Genomic DNA, 8,258 nt, shown 5'->3' on the forward strand with positions numbered 1-8,258 from the left:
CTCCTCTCCAGAGCAGGTTAACTACCAGCTGCTCCTCCTCATAGGCGTTCATCCTTTCTGTCCCTGATCCCTGCTCCGTTTCGCGTTGCAAACACTCGCTTCCCTGCTCTCTGGTTTAGACGCTGTTCCTCCTCAGAGGCGTTCTTCTTTCTGTCCCTGCTCCCTGCACAGTTTCGCGTTCAGTACTCGCTTCCCAGCTCTCTGGTTTAGAAGCGTGTTCCCTGCCTTCTCTCCTCTTCCCGCTGCCTTCAAATCAACAAATGAGCTTCAAAAGATACACATTGCTCAGAATGCTTTATAACACCCATTATTCATCATATAGCTGTAACCCGCTAGACGTATTGAAATGTGCTGTAAACTAGCAAAACCAGCTAGAAAATGTACTTTCCTCGCGTTTTTGTAAATGCGAATTCTGATGGGTTCCCATGTATGTACTGTGTCCGTGCGTTTGTTGTCGAATCCTGAAGTGTTTAACCACTGTTCTCCCATACAAGGGGGGTTCAACATCTACTGCTGTTCACAGGCTGAATGTATACGGCTGAAATCTTCAAGGCATTATCAGCTTTCCTGACTGTTTTGGAACGTGTATTTGCCATCTGTTAATGCAGTCGCCTTGTGGTCATCGTCCCTTTTAGTTTACAGGCTGCACTCCCCTGGTGATCACATTCTCTTCTCCAGAGCAGGCTAACTACCAGCTGCTCCTCCTCAGAGGCGTTCCTTCTTTCTGTCCCTGCTCCCTGCACCGTTTCGCGTTGCATGTACTCGCTTCCCACCTCTCTGGTTTAGATGCGTGTTCCCTGCCTTCTCCACCCCTCCGATGCCCAGTGTGCTACTATCCCCCCACCCCCTCCGTTACCCTGTGCAGCTAGCCCCCCCAGCCCCTCCGATCCCCCGTGTGCTAGCCCCCCACCGTTACCCTGTGCTGCTAGCCCCCCCAGCCCGCCGTTATCCTCGACTGCAAAGCCCCCCCACCCCCTCCGTTACCCTGTACTGCTAGGCCCCCCCACCCCCTCCGTTACCCTGTACTGCCATTCCCCCCACCCCTCCGATGCCCAGTGTGCTACTATCCCCCCACCCCCTCCGTTACCCTGTGCAGCTAGCCCCCCCAGCCCCTCCGATCCCCCGTGTGCTAGCCCCCCACCGTTACCGTGTGCTGCTAGCCCCCCCAGCCCGCCGTTATCCTCGACTGCAAAGCCCCCCCACCCCCTCCGTTACCCTGTACTGCCATTCCCCCCCACCCCTCCGATGCCCAGTGTGCTACTATCCCCCCACCCCCTCCGTTACCCTGTGCAGCTAGCCCCCCCAGCCCGCCGTTATCCTCGACTGCAATGCCCCCCCACCCCCCCGTTACCCTGTACTGCTAGGCCCCCCCACCCCCTCCGTTACCCTGTACTGCCATTCCCCCCCACCCCTCCGATGCCCAGTGTGCTACTATCCCCCCACCCCCTCCGTTACCCTGTGCAGCTAGCCCCCCCAGCCCCTCCGATCCCCCGTGTGCTAGCCCCCCACCATTACCCTGTGCTGCTAGCCCCCCCAGCCCGCCGTTATCCTCGACTGCAATGCCCCCCCACCCCCTCCGTTACCCTGTACTGCTAGGCCCCCCCACCCCCTCCGTTACCCTGTACTGCCATTCCCCCCCACCCCTCCGATGCCCAGTGTGCTACTATCCCCCCACCCCCTCCGTTACCCTGTGCAGCTAGCCCCCCCAGCCCCGCCGATCCCCCGTGTGCTAGCCCCCCACCGTTACCCTGTGCTGCTAGCCCCCCCAGCCCGCCGTTATCCTCGACTGCAAAGCCACCCCACCCCCTCCGTTACCCTGTACTGCTAGGCCCCCCCACCCCCTCCGTTACCCTGTACTGCCATTCCCCCCACCCCTCCGATGCCCAGTGTGCTACTATCCCCCCACCCCCTCCGTTACCCTGTGCAGCTAGCCCCCCCAGCCCCTCCGATCCCCCGTGTGCTAGCCCCCCACCGTTACCCTGTGCTGCTAGCCCCCCCAGCCCGCCGTTATCCTCGACTGCAAAGCCCCCCCACCCCCTCCGTTACCCTGTACTGCCATTCCCCCCACCCCTCCGATGCCCAGTGTGCTACTATCCCCCCACCCCCTCCGTTACCCTGTGCAGCTAGCCCCCCCAGCCCCTCCGATCCCCCGTGTGCTAGCCCCCCACCGTTACCCTGTGCTGCTAGCCCCCCCAGCCCGCCGTTACCCTCTACTGCAATGCCCCCCCACCCCCTCCGTTACCCTGTACTGCTAGCCCCCCCCAGCCCGCCGTTACCCTCTACTGCAATGCCCCCCCACCCCCTCCGTTACCCTGTACTGCTAGGCCCCCCAGCCCCTCCGATCCCCCGTGTGCTAGCCCCCCACCGTTACCCTGTGCTGCTAGCCCCCCCAGCCCGCCGTTGCCCTGTACTGCCATTCCCCCCACCCCTCCAATGCCCAGTGTGCCATTCCCCCCCACCCCTCCGATGCCCAGTGTGCTACTATCCCCCCACCCCCTCCGTTACCCTGTACTGCTAGGCCCCCCACCCCCTCCGTTACCCTGTGCTGCAATGCCCCCCCAGCCCGCCGTTACCCTGTACTGCAATTCCCCCCCACCCCTCCGATGCCCCGTGTGCTGCTGTTTCATCCGATGGCCTTTTCCCAAGCCTTGGAGTCTGCAGTCCCTGAACTGGACATTCCATGCAGATGTTTCGGAGTCTAGGCACTGGCTGGCTCGCAGCCTTCTTCCTCCTGTGTTGCGATCTGATGCAGCTTGTTGTGGCCCTGCCGTGCTGTGTTAAGTGTCTCTCCCTGCTTGTGTGTGTATGCAGGCTGTTCTGCTCACACATACCGAACAAGCAGTTCTTTGCTGCCCTACCTGTATTCATAGTTTTTTATTTTTGGGCTCTGCCACCCTTCCTGTGTGTTACACATGCGATTGCTGCTCTAATTTTCTACTTATGTTGTCCCCACACTACCCTTTGCGGCCCCTCCGTCCTGCTAGTGCTAAGGCTCCTCTTGCCACTACCCGCAATCTGTCATATTCTCTCTGGCTACGACACCTACACGTGTCAATGGACACGCAGCACCATTTCTGGCCAAGCAGCTATGTCCGGTTGAATTACAGAATAACGCCGGAATCCAGTCTTGCCCCGCCTCACGTTCTGGATACATACCAACAATAGCCAGTGGCTTTTCACCCGCCTATGTTATGGTTTGTTACCGCCACCCCAGCCTGTACACCCACTTGATATAGGTTTGCTCCCAGCACGCTAAATTCAACGTCACTCCTTCTCTCACATATATAATATAGCCATTGTACCAGTACCAACATAGAACTAACTGTCTCTACCACTGGTAGTATTTCGCAATAGCCTACCTGCCAAACTGTTTCTGCCCTACCAGTCAAACTGTGTTAGCCTACCCACCCACGCTTCTTATCTTACTGGCAGAGCAACTAAATTACTCTATAAGATAAGCATGCCTATGTTTGACTAGCCCACTGTGCTGCCCACTGCATTGATGTACACTAGCCTATGCTTGACTAGCCCACTGTGCTGCCCACTGCAATGATGTACACTAGACTATGCCTATGCTTGACTAGCCCACTGTATCGTTTCCTTCCCACTCTCCCCCTCCCTTCCTTATGTATGTCGTAGCTTTTGCACTATCTGACATGTCGTCAGGCTGAGTAAACTCTTACTGTTCATGGCCTGTAAGAGTGTCATTGTATTCTCCCTTGCCTCGAAGCAATTTGTAACACATTGTGTATAGGCGTGCTATAAAGAAATTATCATATCATGTGAGTAGAGTGAGAAATCGTGAGTGACATGACAAGAGGGGATGCATGCGAGGGCGCCAGAGAGAGAAGGGGAGAGAATCCAGTGTAGATGAAACGTGGGGAGAGAGTGAGGCTCTGAATAGAGAGCATATATACAAAGTGTGTGGCTGTGATGAGAAACTACAATAGGTGTCCAGTCACCAACAGTAGATAGGAGGTTTTTGGTCCGCAAAATGTAAAGGATAGCTGTGCAAAAATTAATAGTATATTCCAGATTTGGCTTTTTGAGTACATTTTTATTCAGCCTGTATCCAAACATATGGCAGTATTTGTACTATAACATATTTTCATTCCAACAACTTTTAGAGTGTTCTGTGAAACTGTTTATTCTTTGGACGTGACAAGTAATATCAAGTTCCAAGGTAACTTAGGTGGGAAGTGACTGCCCACCCTGCCACCCACCCACAGTTGCCCCCTCTCCCTTTTTCTTCATGCACTTATCAGACCTACCCTGTCTGCTGCCTTAACCCAGCACTTGCCACTTGCTGGCTGCACTACCACTGTTTGTTGTCTTTATTATTTATTTATTTTCTATTTATCTTTTTCTACTGTGCTCCGTGCTTCTCACCCCCTGCCCCCTCCATGCACTTTTCCCCTTCCCCTCTCACATGCACTTGCGCGTTCTCAATATCACTGGGCCTAGTAAGATTGTTGTTTTTGTTCCACTCCTCCCTTGCCATTACGCACTCTGACACACTTTGTGTATGAGTGCGATATAAATAAAATATTAATTCTGGTAAACTAATGCCCAATCTCAATCACCCCTTTTCTGGGAAAAATGAACATGTGCTACTCAATCCCCTGCATCCACTCTACTGGCCCGATAAACCGCTTTGCTCACATAGCATGCATTACTAGTTGCCATTTTCCATAAAGTTTATATTGCGACTAGTTGAAATGAAACATCGGTTTTCAAATTTAGTGAAATAATTTATGCCTTGCATTGGGTATTTAACATTTGGGTGTCTTTCAGACCACTAGGAAATTTAATAAGATGGCCCAATCTTGGTGCTCAGATGACTCTTTTTTTGTGGTGCACTTTGAATCTGACGATACCGTTCAGTGCTTGGGAAAAGAAGACGTGGAGTTCATCACTGACGACTTGCGTGGAGATGGCGGGGGGCGCATTCGTGCCTTTTTTGATACTGTAGAACTGGACCACGACGGAAACGATGTGATTCGGAAAAAGGATTACTCAGGAACAATTGTATTGTCTGGTGGTAAGTTGTTGTGAGTCACTAGTTGATACTATGTCAGCCATCTAAATCTCTCGTAGCTTCTCAAGGTGTATTTCAATAACGCAAAGGGGATTTGTTAATCATAGAAGAATGTTTGATTTGTGTAGCGCACCGGCACCATTATTACAGTCCCCACGTGCTCAATTGGCTCTACATAGAGGAGTTAGGGGGTTGGTTAGTAAGGGAAGGCGGTTAAGTATAGAGTTTGTGCTTTTCTGTTGATGCATGTGGAACTAGGACAAACTGTTTTCTATGTTGGTTTGGAAGTGGGCACTGGATTGTCGTGCCAGGGCTGTTCAGTGGTTGCAGGTGTTTGTGTCGGGCGTGTGTTGTGAGTGCTGTTTGCAGTACTAGAAGTTGCTATCATTTTATATATAATTTTATTTTTCAGAACGATCAACCTGTATTACTTTTATCCGAAAAAATGTGCCCCGAAACATGACGGGTGATGCCCTCTTATGCCACCTCAAAGAAAAGGCACATGTAAAAAAACTAGCTGGAGGAAAGAGAGGAGCTAGTGTCGTTTTGAACACTGTACTGCAAGAAATGAGGGATGAGAGTAATGAAGCGAGTAAAAAAAAAAGATGTGGGAAAGAGGGTCCTTCACAGAGTGACAGTAGTGAAGTAAGCGGAAAGAAACAAGCGCTAGCCAAAAAGAATTTGCATCCTTCCAAGCTAGCAGAGGTGTCTATGTTCGTGGCACATCCTCTTCCTCTTACTCCAGTGTTTCCAGAGGTGCAAATTAGACTGTCGCCAAGGGCAGTCACAGGGAGGGTTGAAAATTCCGAGGTATTTACACCTCCACAATTCAGGGGTTTCCCAAATACATCGTCGCAACAAGGCCTCCGTACGCCACTGCCTCTACCTCTCCCGGATATGGCGGCTTCCAAAGGGCAATGGGCTACACCTAATCAGGGATGTGAACCATACTTGTACCACACTAGCCAGCCACAACAACGGCTTATCCACTCCACGCCATTTACACAGGGTATACAGCCAGATGAACTCAGTAAGACCATGGCACCACCACTATATAGTCCCCAAGCTTCATGGCCAATAGAGTCACATCTAAGGCCACGCAGACTCGAAATGCACCAGGGCTTAAATGGGGCAGGAATAGCCCATTGTGAACAAGACACTGAACATGAAGACATGAGCAGTGTCTTGAGGGGGAGCATGGAATCATCATTTGGAGATTATGGACCAGGGACAACGGAAACGGTTGATCGGCCCCCGATAGACAAAGATGACAATATGGTGGAAAGCTTAACCGGTATGTGCTTTGAGTAACTACATTGCAATCTTGGTAATTGTCATTAAAATGTGTACTGTATTAACATGTGTAATAATATTTGTACTATTATTTCAGCATACTGGGACACAATGGATTCCCGCCAGCAGGTAGCAGTTGAGCACTGCTTGGAACTGGCCCTCCAGTGGATAAAGAGGCGGCGGACGGGAGCCACAGAAACAGTTTTTCCCGATCCAAATCCCAACCCTGGCCCATCAACTGCAACTGCATCAGAGGTAAGTGCCATTAGAGTTAAATAAAAGTTGGTTTGTGCCCCTATGAAATAAATAAATGTTTCTTTCTCTATCCAAATGCTATTGGTTGTAGGCTTCTGTGTGTCTCCACCCAAATCTGAAACCCTCCTCCCCAACATTCCTATGAAGCCATAGGGCTTCTAGACAAATGTCAAAAGGGTGAGAAAAGGTAGCTGAAATACTGTGGCTCATGTATTCACCGGTTATTGTCCATCACTCATTATATGCCCACATGTAACATGTCCATTACTTAAGACCCGTTATGCTGCCAATGTCATATAGTGGTGTCCTAATTTTTATTTAATTTTTAATTTTTTAGATAGTTATAAAAGCAAGCACATAGTTAAATTCCCAAAAGCAAGCACATAGTTAAATTCCCATAGGTAGTTAAATATTCCCATAGGTAGTTAAATTCCCATAGGTGTACGTGATCGACATTAGTTGGCCTGGGAGCCAAATGTAGCTCCAGGTAGGCATTGCTTGTATGGCTCCTTTACCAATGCACTGTACATGGGGGAAACGTGACATTGGTCATTTCTTCAAAATATACCAATTATGCAAATAAATGGCAAACAACTACGGAATTGCCATTCTTTGATCAGATTGACAGCTTTGAGAAATGTAGTAATTTTTCATTTTTTGTGTACACAGAGAAAAATACCTCTTGTGACAGATGGGACATGCAGGTTTGCAGATGTGTTGGTGAACCCAGTGAAGTTGAGGGAGATTGTGGTAACTGCCAGAAAATCACAGACCGGCAACCCAGCACGTTACCTACAGAATAAGCTGCTGGATCTTTTGTTCACAAAAGAAGAACTGATGGCAGCAAAGGGGAGGTTAACACTGGATCGTCATCGACAGGACGCTATACAAGGTACATACATGGAATTACTAAAGCACATTAGAGGGAATACAGTAAAAATCGTCTATGCTTTATTTCTCACAGCCATGTGTCAACCAAAAAGTACTTTGCTTGCTCTTTTCAAACTTCTTACACATGTTTTTTTGCATTTCAGAATTTATCCATGTTAAATCCAGGGAAATTGGCTTTCCATTACTCTCTGCAGCCGAGTACAGAAAAGCCCTCCAAAACAAAATTGGGAACTACCGGATTAAGAAGAAGGAGCCAAACCTCGTCTTTTCGACACAAGTGTAGTTCCCAATTCCCTTGCTCTTTGCCCTTGGCATGGATACTTGTATGACTCCCTGGACCGGGATCTAGGTCCCCTCTCACTCACTTGCTCCCTGGGCTGGGCCCCACCGGACTCACTTGCTCTCTCCCTGGGCTGGGCCCCACCGGACTCACTTGCTCTCTCCCTGGGCTGGGCCCCACCGGACTCACTTGCTCTCTCCCTGGGCTGGGCCCCACCGGACTCACTTGCTCTCTCCCTGGGCTGGGCCCCACCGGACTCGCTTGGTCCCTGGGCTGGGCCCCACCGGACTTGCTTGGTCCCTGGGCTGGGCCCCCACCGGACTCGCTTGGTCCCTGGGCTGGGCCCCCACCGGACTCGCTTGGTCCCTGGGCTGGGCCCCACCGGACTCGCTTGGTCCCTGGGCTGGGCCCCACCGGACTCGCTTGGTCCCTGGGCTGGGCCCCACCGGACTCGCTTGGTCCCTGGGCTGGGCCCCACCGGACTCGCTTGGTCCCTGGGCT

The 8,258-nt window shown here is 51.4% G+C and overlaps 1 long non-coding RNA gene across 1 annotated transcript; it reads left to right on the forward strand.

The window, feature by feature from the left end:
* The first annotated feature begins 6,286 nt into the window (after positions 1–6,286).
* LOC138557987 (uncharacterized) lies at positions 6,287–6,586 on the forward strand. The gene is made up of 2 exons (XR_011298150.1): positions 6,287–6,332; positions 6,429–6,586. It is a non-coding gene; the product is annotated as an uncharacterized lncRNA (long non-coding RNA).
* The last annotated feature ends 1,672 nt before the right edge of the window (positions 6,587–8,258 follow it).

Source organism: Ambystoma mexicanum, unplaced genomic scaffold (genome assembly GCF_040938575.1).
Source record: "Ambystoma mexicanum isolate Mex_15411 unplaced genomic scaffold, UKY_AmexF1_1 Mex_scaf3, whole genome shotgun sequence".
Taxonomy (NCBI): domain Eukaryota; kingdom Metazoa; phylum Chordata; class Amphibia; order Caudata; family Ambystomatidae; genus Ambystoma; species Ambystoma mexicanum.